The sequence below is a fragment of the Apodemus sylvaticus genome, chromosome 4 (genome assembly GCF_947179515.1).
Source record: "Apodemus sylvaticus chromosome 4, mApoSyl1.1, whole genome shotgun sequence".
Taxonomy (NCBI): domain Eukaryota; kingdom Metazoa; phylum Chordata; class Mammalia; order Rodentia; family Muridae; genus Apodemus; species Apodemus sylvaticus.
In genome coordinates, this window is record NC_067475.1 from 168863351 (window position 1) to 168883030 (window position 19680).

A 19680-nucleotide genomic window follows, 5' to 3' on the forward strand; every position below is an offset into this window, starting at 1 on the left:
TATTCCATTTTATGCTTTTTCTGAAGTGTTTTTTTCACATTTGTTCAAACAGTTTATATATAAGAAAAGACAAACATTAGATATTAGCTGTTAATTCCATAATAAGAAAGCTATAGCCTATAGAACCATAGATGTTGGGTATAGAGTAAGGGACTTAGAGGTGGGAGACACATAGCTCTCCCTAGGAAAAAGATGAATGGATTGGGGTGGGAGCAAAATGGGAGGATCAAGTGGAGACAGTGAGGGAAGAGAGGGATGAGGAAAGGAATACAGAGTTATAGCTAAAATTAGGGGTTATTAGAGGAATGATATGGAACCTTAATATAGTAGTAGGTTCCTAAAATATATACATTATATGAACATCTAAATGGAAAGGCCAAATAAGAGGGATACAGAGACACAGCCTACTATCTCATGTCCTCAAATTTAGTTTCCAATTCCAAAATTTGGTTACATCTAATTGAGTTGACAAAATGAATCCCAGGGGAGCCTCCATGCTATAGCCAAGACTTATAGAGTGATGTTCACACACTGACAGGAAGTTTCCATTTCTGAAGACACCATCTACATATCTCATTGAAAATGGAAAAACTGAGTTAGTGCCTACATAGAGCCTTCATCAGTACTTGATAGAGTCTTTGGTATTTGAAGAAATTCCAACACTACCAAAGGAGAAATGTAAATACTAACACTTGGATCTACAATGGCTCCTGACTGCCAGATATGCTAGCACAATGATGGCATGAAACCTGTGGGATTAAACCCAAGTAATATCTGATTTGACTGAAGGCCTGCCCCATAAAATGGAATCCAAAGTCTATGTTGCTTAGGTATCCAAGAACCTGACATGATATAGCCCAGGGACCTATGGTAAACCCAAATACTATTTTTCTACTACAGGGACACAGCAATAAGATGACTACTAATAACATTTTGTATATGGTTGTGGGGTCCTGCATATGCTCCACCACAGGGCTCAGCCAGTTTGGAGAGGCAGAACTCAGGAAGTTGACTGTGCTTACCCCACTTTGTTGCTGGGCAGGTGTTGGGCTGTAGGGAAGCCACAGGGTACCAGGGTTGGGGAAGCACAGTCTGAGGTGCAGGACAGCTAAAGCTGGCTGGGGGTTCCCTGGACTTGCAGGGAGGTTGGATTATCAGGCTCTCAGACACCCAGTCACTGCTGGATGCCTTGGAAGATCTGAGAACAGAGTGGGGGCCTGCAGACTGGATCTAGCAGGGGCTAAGGGGGAAAAGAGGGGAGCTCAGGCTGGTCTGGTGGGGAGAGTTCTTGGCTTGTTGGAGGACAGCTGGCTTGGGCTTAGCTTATTTGTATCCATGGCTGGGAGTAGAGAGTCTATGTGAGATTACACAGGGGCTTTATAGGCAAAGACCTTCTCTATGACTTCTCTCAGCGGATTCTGATGAAAAGAGGCACTCCATTGTTTTAAGGCATTTATTGTCATGATGGAAAGTAGATGAGTAAGACTGTACCCCACTTCTCAGGGTGGGGTTGAGGTTAAATACCTTTTAAGGAGGAGTGTCTAGGAAAGAGAGTTTATTGGCAAAGTGTGCCAGGTCTTTAAGTACCTCATTAAAATGAAGATCTGTTTTGAGTCTATGTGACCACAGGTCATATTCTCTGCCTGTGCTGGGGTTTGGAACATTGCTCTTACAAGACTGATGGCCACAAATCTATAGAGCGCATCAGCCTTGCACCAGGAGCCTGGTGCCTGGGAATAGGCAACATACCTACCATCCCTTCAGGATCACCAACAAGGATCAGGATCAGGAACAAGGCTGCATTTCACAGTCCTACATCTACCCCATTTACTTTTTTAAAAAAGACATGTATCACTGGAGTGACTGTATCATTTGTAGCGAAAATTTTGGGTGGTATGGAAATATTAATAAAAACAATACACAGGCCAGAGTGGTTGGGAAGACAAGGGCTTATTGAACAAGTTAATTATTTCATAGGTTCTACAGTTTGGTATATATACTATATATTTTTTTTTGCCTATATTCTTTGTTTATATTCCAAATAATTTTTCCTTTCCAGATACCGCCCCCACAAGTCCCATAAGCCCTCTTCCCTCTGCCAGTTTCCCAATCAACACCCTCCCACTCCTCTGTCCTGGAAATCCCCTACAATGGGGCATCAAGCCATTCCAGGACCCATACCCTCTCCATCCTTCTTCTTGGAAGTGATTTGATATGTGGTTTGTGTTTTGGGTGTTCTGAGCTTCTGGGCTAATATCCACTTCTCAGTGATTGCATTCTATATATGTTCTATTGTGAATGAGTTACCTCACTTAGGATGATATTTTCCAGTTCCAACCATTTGTCTAAGAATTTCATGAATTCATTGATTTTAATTGCTGAGTAGTATTCCATTGTGTAAATACACCACATTTTCTGTATCCATTCCTCCATTGAGGGACATCCGGGTTCTTTCCAGCTTCTAGCTATTATAAATAAGGCTTCTATGAACATAGTGGAGCATGTGTCCTTATTGCATGCCAGGGAATCTTCTGGGTATATTCCCAGCAGTGGTATAGCAGGGTCCTCTGAAAGCATCCTGCCCAGTTTTCTGAGGAACCCCCAGATTGATTTCCAGAGTGATTGTACCATCTTACAATCCCACCAGCACTAGAGGAGTGTTCCTCTTTCTCCACATCCTTACCAGCATCTGCTGTCTCCTGAGATTTTAATCTTAGCACCAGTTTTAAACAACATTTGATTAATCTAGATAGACATCATGTTTTCTTTACTATAATGCAACTTTTCCCAAGTTCAATAGCCATTTGACTTTGGCAAGAGAGTTCATCTGTTGCTGGAAGGTCCCAGGTGTGTTCTCTGTGGATCTCAACTGTCAACTGTGGATCCCAGTGTGTATTTTGGGAGTCTTTAGTCAGATGAGGTGTCTGGAGAAGGCACCTTTGTTTTTCCTGGCAGTTCCAAGGAACTACTGGTCAATCTAGTCTGGATCTGTAGGAGCAGCACTCTCATTTTCTTTTGTAGGGATAAGCCTGTAGAGTAACACACAACAGAGGAGCAGAACCCCAGTAGCAGATGTCTTCACAGGGTGCGTAACATGTGCTATGCCTGTAAGGCTTTTCTTGGGAGCACATCACAGTCCATTGTTATGATTCTAGAAAAGCAAATGTGTTTGAAGAATTTAATCATGGAAGGCATCCTTTAAGTCTACTTTGGATGGAAGAAAATATCATGGTATTATATATCTAGGATAAGCAGTGACAGTTTCTCTGTAAAAGGAAACTGGTTGTAATTAAGGACTATATAGAGCAATTAGGGTCTTTTTCAACCATTATAAGAGAATCTTTCTCATTCAGTGAATGGGAACAAATATAGAGACCTAGAAGCAGATACTATTCATAGAGTGCAGAATCTGGGTATATTCAGTTCTAAAGTCATTGTCCCCATGAAATCTCTCACTCAGGCTTAAGGAACCTCTGAGGAAGAGGAGACAACAGAGTATAAGAGCCAGAAGAGGTGGAGGACACCAAAGAAATGAGGCTCTCTATGTTTTTTTCTTTTTTTAAAAATTATTTTCTATATTCTTTGTTTACGTTCCAAATGATTTTCCCTTTCCTAGTTTCCCCCTACCCATAAGTCCCATAAGCCCTATTCTCTCCACCCATTCTTCAATCAAACCTCTCCTACTTCTCTGTCCTGGCAATCCCCTACAATGCTGCATCAAACCTTTCCAGGACCAGGGCCCTCCCCCTCCTTCTTCTTGGGAATGATTTGATACGTGAGTTGTGTCTTGTGTATTCAGAGCTTCTGGGCTAATATCTGCTTATCAGTAACTGCATTCCATGTGTATTCTTTTGTGAATGAGTTACCTGCCTTAGGATAATATTTTCCAGTTCCAACCATTTCCCTAAGAATTTCATGAATTCATTGTTTTTAATTGCTGAGTAGTATTCCATTGTGTAAATATACACATATTCTGTATCCAATCCTCCAGTGAGGGGCATCTGGGTTTTCTTCTAGCTTTTAGCTATTATAAATAAGATTGCTATGAACATAGTGGAGCATGAATCCTTATTTCATGCTGGAAACGAGGCTCTCAAAATCAACAGTTTCAACACAAATATAAACTCACAGGGACTGAAAGAGCATACACGGAACCTGCACAGGCCTGCACCAGACTGTGCTCTAACAATGAAAAAAAAAAAGGTAGACACATGCTTTCATCTCTAACATAGAAGCCATCTCCATTTGATAACCAATTGCAAATGAAAATTACTTTCCTCCAAGGGAAGAAAACTAAAGTGGGTAAACAAAATATTCTTAGGAGAAGCTGCATGCCCAGCAGTGGTCAAAGGGAAATGACGTCAACCTCATCTTTGGAGATTCCTTGTCTCATAATGTAATACGAATGGTCTTCTTTAATATATATTAACATATATAATATATATGTATATTTCCTTTGTGTATGCTTTATAGCTTCAAGTTTAGCATTTTAAAGCATCTCTGAATGTGCATTGAATAGATTTATGTTTCTTGGGAGTTCTTCTGGAATCTTTTACTTCAAATCCAAATTTGCCTGATATTTTGTATTAGGTTAAGTATTATCTAATTTATGTTAATAGCAGAAAATTTTAGTATTCATTATAGAAATAATAAAACTGTCTCATGAATCTAGAAACTCATCCCTACAAACAGAAAATAAGGCTGGGTGTGGCAGACTCTGGACAAGGAAGTTGCATTTAATGGCTCTTCAAAAATGTCAATGCTGCCCTATGGGAAGGAAAGGGTTTGTTTGATGGGCTTCATTATTTTGGAAACCAGGAAACAAAAATGAACTCCTTTAAACTCTACTCCCCAACACTCAAGCCAAGGTTCGATTTGAGCAGACAGGCACTGACCTTTCCTAATAAGCCTCCTTTTACAGCAGCTGGCCCAGCTCCCTTCCCTCTGTAAATAACATTGGTTTTGTTTATACTCTTCTACAGCTTACAGTTTTCATTCACATAACTTTTTAAGGGTAGCTATGATTCATTTAATTGAACTTCATATATATGACAAACAACTTAAATGTTTTCATTTTTCACTTTGAGTGCAAAAAATAAAGTTTTACTCAAATCAACTTAAGAAGGAAACTACCCTGAAGAGAAGCTGCATGCCCATCAGTAGATGGTCAAACCTAAGACTACTGCTTTAAATGATTGCTTGCACGCTCTTTCTATTCATAGTAGAGGAACTGTGATTTATGAACATTTTTATTTAAAGCATAATCTTGGATTTATTCCAGATACTTGTCATCTTTGAAATGTTCTTAATCCAGGCTAGCCAGAAGGATGCCCAAATTAAAGTATTATATCAGATCTCCTTAGAATCTGCCTATTGGTCTCGGGAGCATTTTATACCTCTACCTTTTTATCACAGAGCATCTTCTTTCACATTTAGATTTAATCCATTGACTTCTGTGATTTCCTTTGTACCAGAAAGCACATAAAACACAGGAGAAAATGAGTAGCCATATTCACTAAGCAGAAGTCTCCTTCCCATCTCTCTCTCTTTCTAACTGAAACTCCATTAGGCAAAAGTGCCTCTGGTATTAACATAAAATGATTAGCTGTGAAGTGGAACAGAAAGGCAAGCTTGAGGTTGAGCCATCTGAGGGTGGAAAGATGCCTGGAAGCTAAAGGATCAAGAAGAACATGAGTTTAGTAGGCAAACTTCTAGACAAAGCCCAGAATTGGAAATCATGTTAGCAGCAGCTGCAAGTCAAATGAGAATAGTAGACTAAGGGTAAAAAGATAGATAGATAGATAGATAGATAGATAGATAGATAGATAGATAGATAGACAGATAGATAGGTAGAGAGATAAGTTATAAAATGTAGATTCCTAGGTATACTAATACATAGTTACATATATAGATACAAACATATATAGACTATTTACACACATATGGTGATTTTATATAGAGAAAGATTACTACTAGGTTACTAGGCTTGAGTTAATATGCCCATTGTATGGAAATACTACTGGTATATTTCAGTTTAATTTTTTCCTTTGTTTTATTTCTAGTTCTATTTTTAAAAGAATCATTATCTTTGTACTTCTTTTTAAAAACTCTTTTGCATTTGGACAGTCTACTATTATGCTAGAATTAACACTGCTTACAACATGATATCCCATAAATAACCTAGCCTTGATCACAGTAGATTTGCTTCTTGCATGCTAACATATAAGATAAGAGTTTACTGCTGAAGAAACCATACCCTTTGGACAATGCACATGCAGGAAGCAAGGTGATTCAGACCTGTAAGCCCCCTATCAGAGGAAGGGGTCCTGAAAGCAATTGTGAAAAGCAATCAGTAGTGCTCCTGACCTTACAACCACAATTACTTGGAAAGATTCTCATAGTGAAATAGCAATGTATAGAATGTGCTGGTTAATTTTATGTTGATTTGACACAAGACTGAGTTATCTGAAAGCATGGAGCCTCGGTTAAGAAAATCTTTCATAAGATCCAGCTGTAAGACATTTCCTTAATTAGTGACTGATAGATTTGCTAATAATCTACTAGACTGAAAATTATGGAACATTCATTAGGAAACTAGGAAGATGGTTCTCTCCATTCTCTATTCTTCCAAATGATAATCATAATGGCCTTACACATTGTTTTAATAATTGTTTTGTATCTGCCCTATGAATAGGAAACAAGATAGAGTAGTAGGCTTTAGCTTGCAGAATAAAGATTGGGTAAATAAATAAATAAATAAATCAGTTAAGTAAGACATTGAAAATGGCTACAATGACAATATTATTTTGACACTAAATCTGTGAGAAGAAGATTTGGTAAGAAGATTAAGGGAGGTCTTTGTGCTTTTCAGTTAGCATATGGATGAAATAATGCAACAAGCCCACACTTTGTAGACATAAGACCTTTATATAAGAGATGCCATTGCTTTAAGAAACAGAAGGAATTCTAAGGTAATTGAACACCACAGTGAAAATAAATTGAAGGGAGCAGTGGAATATGATGCCATAAAATTTGTAGTTGGAATTTCATATTAAAATCTATCTCTATGAGTCAATGTTTGGTATATATAAGGGGACATATGTGATAACTCAATTTACATTTTCATGATCTCAGCCTGGGTAAGGTACAGATAGTGGATATACATAAAGGACCCAAGTCCTCAGTAAGACAGTCCAGTAATGCAAGCAAAGATCCTGGAGCCTGGCTCTGTGGGACCGGGTACTATTAGCTAGTATGAAGGATGAGAGGTGAACTTGCCTTAAGAAACATCAATGGGAAAATGCTTTTGAAAATCTATAAATCACTCTCATGTGGTCACTTACTATATCTACTCACAGTCTGGACTTAATCATGAAAGCATCACCTGATACAGACTACCTCTGTGGCCTGAGATACAGAAGTAAGGGCAAACTACTTCCTTTAATATACTAGAAATACAAGCGTAAATTTGAAATAAATTATCACCCTGCCACTAATCTTGATTGGGTTTCCATGAAGAGACCACCAGTGAAATATTCACTTGGCTAGTCAAGGAAATAATAATGGGGCCTCCAAAATGAATAATTGTTCTAAAAATAATTTGACCTACATTGTAATATAGTATGAGGACATCACTCAAATTTCCTATGTGTGATTTGAAGCCACTGCTGTGAAATATCCAGGAGCAGAAGTTCCATTTACCATTCCTATGGTCTGGAGTGCAGGGCAAGTCATTGCTCACCATGTAGCACAGTGTAATTTCACTGGTGATAAAAGACACACAAGGACAGAGGCAGAAGATGGTTCATTTAATACCAATCTTCAGCCTTTGATAGCTCTTAATGAGTTCTATTGTTTCTATATCACAGCAAGCACTGTATCAAGCAGAACTAGAAAAAGATGTTAAATAGAATAAGTATAACTTTAATGATCATCTTCATGCATGTTTTCAATGAGGATGAATTGTTTGGAAAGGAGGATTGTTTGCTCAAATTGTTAGGGTGATTTCTTATATATAATCATTAAACATCTTATAACTATGCTTAAAGTAGAATTGGCACCAGGGAGCGAGAAGACTCCACAGGCTTCTGTGCACAGCCCACCAGAAGAGAGCAATCTTCCAGCAGCACATTCACTTCTGAGCCCAGAGGTGACATTTCCACCTTCTCACTGGGGGGGGGGGTGAACAGCTAGGAGCACACGGCCTAAGATCAGTGGAGCAGCTGGGATGGAATTCTTCCTGCCAACATTGGCACCAGGGAACCGGGAGACTCCACACCCTTCTGTGCACAGGCTGCCAGGAGAGAGTGATCTACCAGTAGCACTTTCACTTCTGAGTACAAAGGTGAGATCTCCAATTTCTCTCTGGAGGGAAACAGCTAGGAGCACACAGGGACTAAGATCAGTGGAGCAGCTGGGACTGAAGTCTTCCTGCCACCATTTGCACCAGGGATCCAGGAGACTCCACATCCTTCTGTTTACAGCCCGCCAGAAAAGAATGATCTACCAGCAGTGCTTTCACTTCTGAGTTCAAAGAAGTAAGAGCACAGGCTTACAGGTCCACAAGAGGAAAAAACACCAGCCAGAGACAGCAATACAACTAGCACCAGAGATAACCAGATGGTGAAAGGCAAGTGCAAGAACCCTACCAACAGAAACCAAGGCCTCATGGCAACATCAGAACACAGTTCTCCCACCACAGCAGGTCCCTGATACCCTAACACACAGGAATAGCAAGAGTTGGATTTAAAAACATACCTCATGATACTGATAAAGGGCTTCAAGAAAGACTTAAATAGCTCTCTTAAAGAAATACAGGAGAACATTTGTCAACAGGTAAAAGCCCTTAAAGAGGAAACACAAAAATCCCTTGAAGAAATACAGGAGATCATGGGTCAACAGGCAGAAGCCCTTAAAGAAGAAACACAAAAAACCCTTAAAGAATTATAGGAAAAAACAATCAAGTGAAGGAACTGAATGAAACCATCCTAAAAGTGGAAATAGAAACAATAAAGAAATTACAAAGTGATACGTCTCTGGAGATAGAAAACCTTGACGGAATTCAGGAGTCATAGATGCAACAACAGAATACAAGAGATAGAAAAAAAAGAAAACCTCAGGTGCTGAAGATACCATAGAAAGCATTGACTCAACAGTCAAAGAAAATGTAAAATGCATAAAGCTGGTAACCCAAAATAATCCAAGACCACCAGGACACAATGAGAAGACCAAACCTAAGGATTATAGGTATAGAATTAAAGGGCCAGTGAATATCTTCAACAAAATTATAGAAGAAAACTTCCGTAACCTAGAGAAAGAGATGCACATGAGCATACAAAAAAAACCTTCAGAACTCCAAACAGACTGGACTAGAACAAAAACTCCTCCTAGCACATAATAATTAAAATAACAAATTCACTAAACATAGAAAGAATATTAAAAGCAGTAAGCGAAAAAGGTCAAGTAACTTATAAAGGCAGACCTACCAGAATTACACCAGACTTCTCACCAGAGATGATGAAAGCTAGAAGATCCTGGGCAGACCTCATACAGAGCCTAAGAGAACACAAATGCCAGCCCAGGCTAGTATACCCAGCAAAACTCTCAATCATCATAGATGGAAAAATCAAGATATTCCATGATAAAACCAAATTTATGCAATATCTGTCCACAAATCCAGCCCTACAAAGGATAATAGATGGAAAATGCCAACACAAGGAGGGAAACTGCATCCTAGAAAAATCAAGAAAGTAATCTTCTTCCAACAAACCCAAAAGAAGATACCCATACAAACATAAAATATTATCAAAAATAACAATCACTATACCTTAATATCTCTTAACAGCAATGGACTCAACTCCCCAATAAAAAGACATAGACTAACAGAAATATGTCTCATGTAAATTTTCAATTTTATCAGAAAATGTTTGTAATTTCCCTTTTAATTACTGTAGTAATGTTTTTATGTCTATCATTTTATCTGAATTATTTTTCATGATAATCTTCAAATTTAATGTCTTTCTATGTATTTTGTCTATTTGATCTTGAATGTTTTCAATGTAAATCTTTGATTTTATCACAAATATTTCTAAGTCCACCTTCAATTAATTTAGAGTTTTTATATCTACCATTTTATATTTAAAACGTTCCATGAAATAGTCAATTTTAACTTATTTTCCTATATATTTCTTGAATTTTACCACAAGAATTTTCCAGGTAAATCTTCAATTTTATCTGAAAAAGTCTATAGTTCTACTATCTATCAACTTAGAATTATCTTTATGTCTAACACTTTATCTGTATAATTTCCATGATAATCTTTAATTTTAACATGTTATTCTATATATTTCTTCAATTTTATCAGAAATATTTTCCATGTAAATCTTCAAGTTTATCAGAAAATGTTTATAATTTCACTTTTAATCAATTTAGGATTACTTTTATGCCTACCATTATTACATCTATATAAAATTTTCAATGATAATTTTCAATTCTAACATGTTTAAAATTTTTAACACCTAAATTTTTCTACAATTTTATTAGAAATATTTTCCATGTAAATCTTCAATTCTATCATAAAATGTTTCAATTAATTTAGCAATGTTTTGCATGTCTACCACTTTACTCTTTAATTTTCTATGAAAATTGTCAATTTTAATGTGTTTTTCTATGTATCTCTTCTATTTTATCTGAAATATTTGTATGTAAATATTTAATTTTGTCATAAAGTGTTTTTACTTCCCTTTTCAACATAAAAAGAAAAAAAAAGAAAGTAGAATCATGGGTGGATGGGCATTTCTTTGCTTGAATAATAACCTCAGTGCTACAAAATAAGAATCACTTACATTGGCTATTCTGCAACATGAGCTACGAAGTACGAAGGGCAAATATCTTGAGAATAAAACATGAAATATATTATAGTGGACAATGGCTCCTTAACATAAACAAAGGAAATCACTTACAATGTAAATAAAAAAAAAAAAAAGAAAAAAAAAAGATACTGTCCTCAGACCCAAAGGTTCTGGTTCCGACTGCATGTTCTCTATATCATCTCCAGTCCAAAACTTGAAAAAATACATGACCACATAACCTAGTTAATGTCTGCCAAGTACCTTCTGCATTTTTGGTTATGTATATACCGCAGCTATTTACTTTATCTTCTCCTTATCCTCTTCCAATAAGAGTTTATATAAGAATTGGATGGTTTTCAGAATAATGGCATCAACATGTCCTTGAATACTTGTCTATAATGTACAAGATCCTGTATTAAAACTCCAAAGGATACCATCAAAAGGACAAATCGGCAACCAACAAATTAGAAAAAGATCTTCACCAACCCTACATCAGAGAGAGGGCTAATATCCAATATATACAAAGAACTCAAGAAGTTAGACACCAGAAAAGAATAACCCTATTAAGAAATGGGGTACAGAGTTAAACAAAGAATTTTCACCTGAAGAACTTTGGATGGCTAAAAAGCATCTTAAAAAATGCTCAACTTCATTAGTCATTAGGGAAATGCAAATCAAAACATTCCCTGGATTTCACCTTACACCAGTCAGAATGGTTAAAATTAGAAATTCATGAGACAGCAGGTGTTGGCTAGGATGTGGAGAAAGAGCAACACTACTCCACTGCTGGGGGGGGTTGCAAATTGGTACAACCACTCTGGAAATCAGTCTGGCGGTTCCTTAGAAAACTGGGCACCTCACTTCAGAAAGATCCTGCTATGCCACTCCTGGGCATATACCCAGAGGATTCCCCAGCATGTAATAATGATACATGCTCCACTATGTTCATAGCAGCCTTATTTATAATAGCCAGAAGCTAGAAAGAACCCAGGTATTCCTCAACAGAAAAATGGATGCAAAAAATGTGGTATATATACACAATGGAGTATTATTCAGCCATTAGAAACAATGAATTCATGAAATTCTTAGGCAAATGGATGGAGCTGGAGAACATCATACTAAGTGAGACTAACCCAGTCTCAAAAGATTAATCATGGTATGCACTCACTAATAAGTGGATATTAACCTAGAAAACTGGAATGTCCAAAACATAATCCACACATCAAATGAGGTACAAGAAGAACGGAGGAGTGGCCCCTTGTTCTGGAAAGACTCAGTGTAGCAGTATAGGGCATAACCAGAACAGGGAAGTAGGAAAGGGTGGGTGGGAGAACAGGGGCAGGGAAGGGGGCTTATGGGACTTTCGGGGAGTGGGGGGCCAGAAAAGGGGAAATCATTTGAAATGTAAATAAAAATATATCAAATAAAAAAAAACTGCAACAACAAAGGAAAAATAATTAATAGTACCTAACTTTTCAATACTGAATAATTATGAGAAGAGTATCTCTCCTTATCAATCTTATGACTTATGGAAAGACAAGACCATGCCCAAACCACCCAGGTGAAAATCATCATATATAATCATCTTATCTCTGAGGATCGTAGTGTTTTTATTTATTCTATACCCATCAAAACATTATTCCCTTGATGTTTTAAATTACTAAATAGTCATTGAACATTCAAACTCTGCAAAGCATTAGATGTAGGCATATTACACAGAAAGTAGTGAGGAAGATACATTTACCCTGTCCTCTGACAACAGCTGGCATCATATAGAAGTAGACTTATAAAAAATTACTGTGTCCTCAGAGCTCATTTTACTCTGCACAAAATTACCAAACAACTATGGCTTATTTTAATCTGAAAAAATCATGAGGGGAATCTAACTCAAGACTTTCTCCAGGATTATAATTAATAGTAATAGATTTACCAACATTCAAGCAAATGGGCATGACCAAACCCTTTATCATTTAGGAAATCTACTTCAACAATTTTCTGACATACAAAATGTATGCCCATCCAAGTTATGGACTCATAGTCTCCTGAACATTAGAAGTACTGTATGATAAGGACTAGTCTTTAAATAAAGTCCTTAATATAAGATCTATATGAATCATATAGGATCCATATCTTTAAACAAAGGGTAATTTGCATGGACTTTTTCAGAATAGTCTCCTATAGTTAATTTCTCTCATATTTTCTATATTTCTTATATTCTATTTCGAGAATTGCTTGAGAAATGATCTATCATCCTCTTCATCATTACCACAGCCACAATGTGCTTTTCAGCTTTGTGCATTCCTTTTTTTCCATTCATCTGATGCATCCTACCACTTACTGATTGATTACATGTATCTAATAAAAAGCAGGTAAGGTTGCTTCCTTGTTCTTTGACTATACATTTCTAATAATTAGTGTATTTAGTGGATAAAAGTCCCTGAAGAAGTGGCTGGAGAGATACCTCCTTGGTTCAGAACACTCCCTGCTCTTTCAGACAGTTCAAATACAGCATCAACATGGTAGCTCACAGCTAACCAACTCTAGTGTTAGGAAATTTGAAAGATTCTCCTGGCCTACTTGCACAATAGACACTTAAACAAACTTCCCTGCACATAAATTTATGAAATGTTGAAAATGTGAAGTAAAAATAAATAGAAAAATAAATTACTGCAACAAACCATTTGCAGCTTCTTATAAAACCCTAATTTCTGATGTCTTTTATAATTTCATTGGCAGAAACAAGTGATAATAGAATTTGGAGCCTGAACCACAAAGCAAACCATTGTCCTACTGTTTATGATTGATTTCTCCTTTTCTCCAAAGAAGAATTTTTTTCCACAAACCTCTAGGTCAACTCATTTCTTAGGTCTGCCTCTCCTAGTGCAATGTTCTGAGTAACTTGTCATCTCATGTGTTTATCTAGTATTTCCCTGTGTACTTATTAAAAGTCTTTCAAATAACATTCAACCAGATTAAAATTGTAGGAGAAATTACAGTTTGTACATTTATTGGAAGGGGGTAGAATGGGAAGTATTTAATAAATGGATAACATTTTCTAAACTACTTCCAGTGATTCACATTGAAAAATATTGCTTACTTTATTGCCCCTATCTAAATAACATATTTGTGTTAAAACCCTGATCAAAGCACATTCTTTAGTACTACAACATCTTTTAGTATTAACATTCTTAAATTGTGTTGACTTCTCAATAACAGTAATCATAAGTGAAGTCTAACCTTAATAAGTGAGATCGCATTTAAAATATTCATGTACCCCTCTTGAGTATTTAGAAAGTGATTTGATATCAAAGGTTAAATACATTGTAGCAGGGAATAAAACTCTTCCAACAGCTAATAGAGTAAATATAGATAAATGACACTAGAGTTTTGTCTCTGTCTATTTGCCTATTGGGGTAAAAAAATAAATAAAATAAAATAAAACAAAGCAAAATAAAATAAAAACCAACACACTCAGCTGTGAATCAGTGTTAAACCTTGATATTGACTATACAGGGAAGTGACTGATTTGTGAGTGTCTGAATTTTCTGATTTGTGAGTTCAAAGAGTGTTGTCTCCTCAGTTCGTATTCTAGTGACCTTTCAACACTGAATTTAGATAAAGCATGAGTCCCTAATAATAGAATTTGCTATAGATTTTACCATGTACTCTACTAGTCTATGAAACTGAAAAAAAAAAAACTGAGAGCAGGGAACTAAAGTGAGCAAAGAATAGGAGTACACATGATTTAAAAAATAAGCCAGACATTTGGAGCCCTTATAAAACTTCCTATGTGTTGACTTATAACAATTGTGCTTGTTAAATGTGCATCCAGCTCATGTGTTCTTAGGTTGAATAAGCCTGATGGTGATGCAGGTGCTTCAAGCTGCTTTTCATGCTTAAGTTGGTATTCTGTTTTATTACAAACAAAATGCACAGATGTTGCAGTTGCCTAAATTTCTACCAATTATCAACTTAATTTTTACACACATTTAATACTTATCTCATTTCAGACTCTGCTCTGCTGAGAAATTTTCTTTTAAAGAAAAATGGTTTATCCACTTCACTTCCTGCCATAATCAAGGTCTTTCTAACCTGCTATCTGAAGGTTATGCTTCAGTGAATAATTCAGTAGGTTAGTGAAACTCTGGCAGCAAAGAAAGTGCTAATCTTAGATGGAAGCTGTGAGGGATATTAAGAAACAATTGCTAAAAGTGACATATTTAATAGAGAAAGATTACTCTGTGCTACATCTATTTAATTTGAATTGAATAAATTTTGCCAGTGTTTGATGAGAGCCAGACTGGAAATTGTGTGAAACTTCATAGTGTCAATAAAGACTAGGCAAGAATATAAAGGGCCCCAAAATATGTTATTGTGATTTGTAAAACTTCTCACTCATTTGGGAGAATATAGAAGGAACTAGAAGTTTTATTAAAGTTTTAATAATTCAAATTAAGGCAGTGAATGATAGTAGAAGGCTCTTTACCAAAAGAGGGATAAGAGAAAGGTTGAGGGCTGAGAGTTCTTGATGGCAAGAAGTTCTGCTTGGATTGTGACTGAGTGAGACTTTCTTTTTCACTTTCAAAGGAAATCCAGTTGATCTGGCTAAGACAATTATGAATATTTGCAAGTATGAAAACTAGTATAACATAGCTTGTGCCTTTCACTACTAAAGATATGTTCAGCTGAGCAAGTATCTGATATAATTATCTCTTGCCATGTGTTCACCTGGTGATTTATAAAAAGGGAACATAAATATTTCTATAACCTAGCACTGAAGAATTTAAAAGTTTTAAGATAACAGCTTCGCTAAGACATAACACTGATCAGTATTTATCTGGGTTGACATCTGCTATGCTATATCACAGGAAGTTTTCTTTTCACCAAGAACGTGCACAACAATTTCCACTGTGCCAGAACAAAGAATTGTGAGAAAGGGTACATTTTGTACACTTTTTTCACCTTGGATATTCACAACATAATTTAGCATATTTCAATATAACAAAGACAAGTAACTAAATTATTTAACTATGTACATGCATATGTGTATGTATAAGTCAACAAATCATAGCTTAATCTTGCATGCCCCTAAATTTATTGATTTAATTTATTTTTATTAATAGAGTCTGTCAATGAATTATATCAATAAAATTTTCAGGCATCATCTCTTCTGGAAGTAAATTTTAATCCACATACACACCAAAAAGACATGTGTGTGTGTGTGTGTGTGTGTGTGTGTGTATTTGTGTGTATGTATGTATGTATGTACGTATGTATGTATGTATATTATACATTGTACATTATATAGTACATGTAAGTGTATTTTGCATCACAACCTTAAGGAGAATCCTTACTCTCCCACAGAGGTAATCCATTGCCACAATGTTCTTTAGCCAGGCCTGCAGAGATGTAATGGAGATTTTAAGAGTCTTCTCCTGTTTCAAAGGATACAAGTTGTGTACCTAGAACCCAGATTATATGAGTGACAATGGCCTATAACACCAGATCCAGTGAATATAAGGCCTCTGGTCCTGAAGGGTACCTTTACTCAAGTGTCCAAACCAGCATAGAGACACATATACACATAACTTAAAAAATGAAAATAAATCTTAAAATATTTTCTGGCAACTATCTATACCCTGAAACTATATCAGGCTCTTTTTTCCTGACTTAGCTCCTTCCTCTGAGAAACACATTTTTGATGTTTAGGATTCCAAAGTTTCCATGTGCTTTGTGCATACCTTTAAGCAAAGTAAGGTATGTTTCCCTCTAAGAAAAATCCACTTTTACTTCTTTAAATATGTAAATATGTATATTCAAATATTAACTGCCATCTTACATGATGACTGAGTCACCTTAGACTATGGTTAATATACATTATTAACTTCACTGAATTTAGAATTATGTAGGAAACTCACCTCTAGGACTGTTTGTGAGGTTATTTCCAGAGAGAGAACACTGAGGAAAGAAGTCCTCTTATGTGAGCAGGAAAATTCTGTGAGCCAGGACTCCAGCCTATAGGAAACAGAAGAAGAAGAAAACAGATTTGATCATGATCAATCTGGCTTTATGTGGAGGTCCTTGATCCATTTGGATTTGAGCTTAGTACAAGGAGACAAGGATGGATCAATTCGCATTCTTCTGCATGCTGACCTCCAGTTGAACCAGCACCATTTGTTGAAAAGGCTATCTTTTTTCCATTGGATGTTTTCAGCCTCTTTGTCGAGGATCAAGTGGCCATAGGCGTGTGGGTTCATTTCTGGATCTTCAATCCTGTTCCATTGATCCTCCTGCCTGTCACTGTACCAATACCATGCAGTTTTTAACACTATTGCTCTGTAGTATTGCTTGAGGTCAGGGATACTGATTCCCCCAGATTTTCTTTTGGAAGTGAGGTACCCAGTTTTCAGAGAAACTGCAAGACTGATTTCCAGAGTGGTTGTACCAATTTGCAACCCCACCAGCACTGGAGGAGTGTTCCTCTTTCTCCCCAAGAATTTCTTTGGTTGTTTAGAATAGTTTTAGGTATCCTGTGTTTTTTGTTATTCCAGATGAATTTGAGAATTGATCTTTCTAACTCTATGAAGAATTGAGTAGGGATTTTGATGGGTATTGTGTTGAATCCGTATATTGCTTTTGGAAAAATGGCCATTTTCATTTTTTAAGTTATGTGTATATGTGTCTCTATGTGGTGGGGTTGCAAATTGGTACAACCACTCTGGAAATCAGTCTGGCGGTTCCTCCGAAAACTGGGCACCTCACTTCCAGAAGATCCTGCTATACCACTCCTGGGCATATACCCAGAAGACTCCCCACCATGTAATAAGGATACATGTTCTACTATGTTCATAGCAGCCCTATTTGTAATTGCCAGATGCTGGAAAGAACCCAGGTATCCCTCAACAGAAGAGTGGATGCAAAAAATGTGGTATATCTACACAATGGAGTACTATTCAGCCATTAGAAACAATGAATTCATGAAATTCTTAGGCAAATGGAAGGAGCTAGAGAATATCATACTAAGTGAGGTAACCCAGACTCAAAAGGTGAATCATGGTATGCACTCACTAATAAGTGGATATTAACCTAGAAAACTGGAATACCCAAAACATAATCCACACATCAAATGAGGTACAAGAAGAAAGGAGGAGTGGCCCCTGGTTCTGGAAAGACTCAGTGAAACAGTATTCAGCAAAACCAGAACGGGGAAGTGGGAAGGGGTGGGTGGGAGGACAGGGGAAGAGAAGGGGGCTTACGGGACTTTCGGGGAGTGGGGGGGGCTAGAAAAGGGGAAATCATTTGAAATGTAAATAAATTATATCGAATAAAAAAAAGATTATAAAACACAAGCTGGACTTTCTAGATAATTTTTTATAAAAATATATGTTAAATAAATGTATATATATATATATATATATGTACATACACACATGCACAAACACACACACACACACACACACATATATATATATATATAATTTTAAAGACATTAAATGGTACTCATTGAAAGAGAACACTTCCTCTCAGATCCAAAAGAATTAGGGTAGGGATCTGTTTCCCAGATATAAAGACTTTCTTTTTTTTTTTAAGAATTTTTTTATTCAATGTATTTTTTATTTACATTTCAAATGATTTCCCTTTTTCTGGCCCCCTACTCCCCAAAAGTCCCATACAACCCCTTCCCTCCCCCTGTTCTCCCACCCACCCCTTCCCACTTACCTGTTTTGGTTTTGCCCTATACTGCTACACTGAGCCTTTCCAGAACAAGGGGCCACAATTCCATTCTTCTTGTACATCATTAGATGTGTGGATTATGTTTTGGGTATTCCAGTTATCGAGGTTAACATCCACTCATTAATAAGTGCATACCATGATTGATCTTTTGAGACTGGGTTACCTCACTTAGTATGATGTTCTCCAGCTCCATCCATTTACCTAAGAATTTCATGAATTCATTGTTTCTAATGGCTGGATAGTACTCCATTGTGTATATATACCACCTTTTTTGCATCCATTTTTCTGTTGAGGGATACCTGGGTTCTTTCCAGCTTCTGGCTATTATAAATAGGGCTGCTATGAACATAGTGGAACATGTATCCTTATTACATGCTGGGGAATTCTCTGGGTATATGCCCAGGAGTGTATAGCAGGATCTTCCAGAAGTGAGGTGCCCAGTTTTCTAAGGAACCGCCAGACTGATTTCCAGAGTGGTTGTACCAATTTGCAACCCCACCAGCACTGGAGGAGTGTTCCTCTTTCTCCACATCCTAGCCAATACCTGCTGTCTCCTGAGTTTTTAATCTTAGCCATTCTGACTAGTGTAAGGTAAAATCTCAGGGTTGTTCTGATTTGCATTTCCCTAATGACTAATGAAGTTGAGCATTTTTTAAGATGCTTCTCCACCATCCAAAGTTTTTCAGGTGAAAATTCTTTGTTTAACTCTGTACCCCATTTCTTAAAAGGGGTATTTGATTTTCTGGGGTCTAACTTCTTGAGTTCTTTGTGTATATTGGATATTAGCCCTCTATATGATGTAGGGTTGGTGAAGATTTTTTCCCAATTTGTTGGTTGCTGATTTGTCCTTTCGATGGTGTCCTTTGCCTTACAGAAACTTTGTAATTTTATGAGGTCCCATTTGTCAATTTTTGATCTTAGAGCATACACTATTGGTGTTCTGTTCAGAAACTTTCTCCCTGTACCGATTTCCTCAAGGGTCTTCCCCAGTTTCTTTTCTATTAGCTTCAGAGTGTCTGGCTTTATGTGGAGGTCCTTGATCCATGTGGAGTCGAGCTTAGTACAAGGAGACAAGGATGGATCAATTTGCATTCTT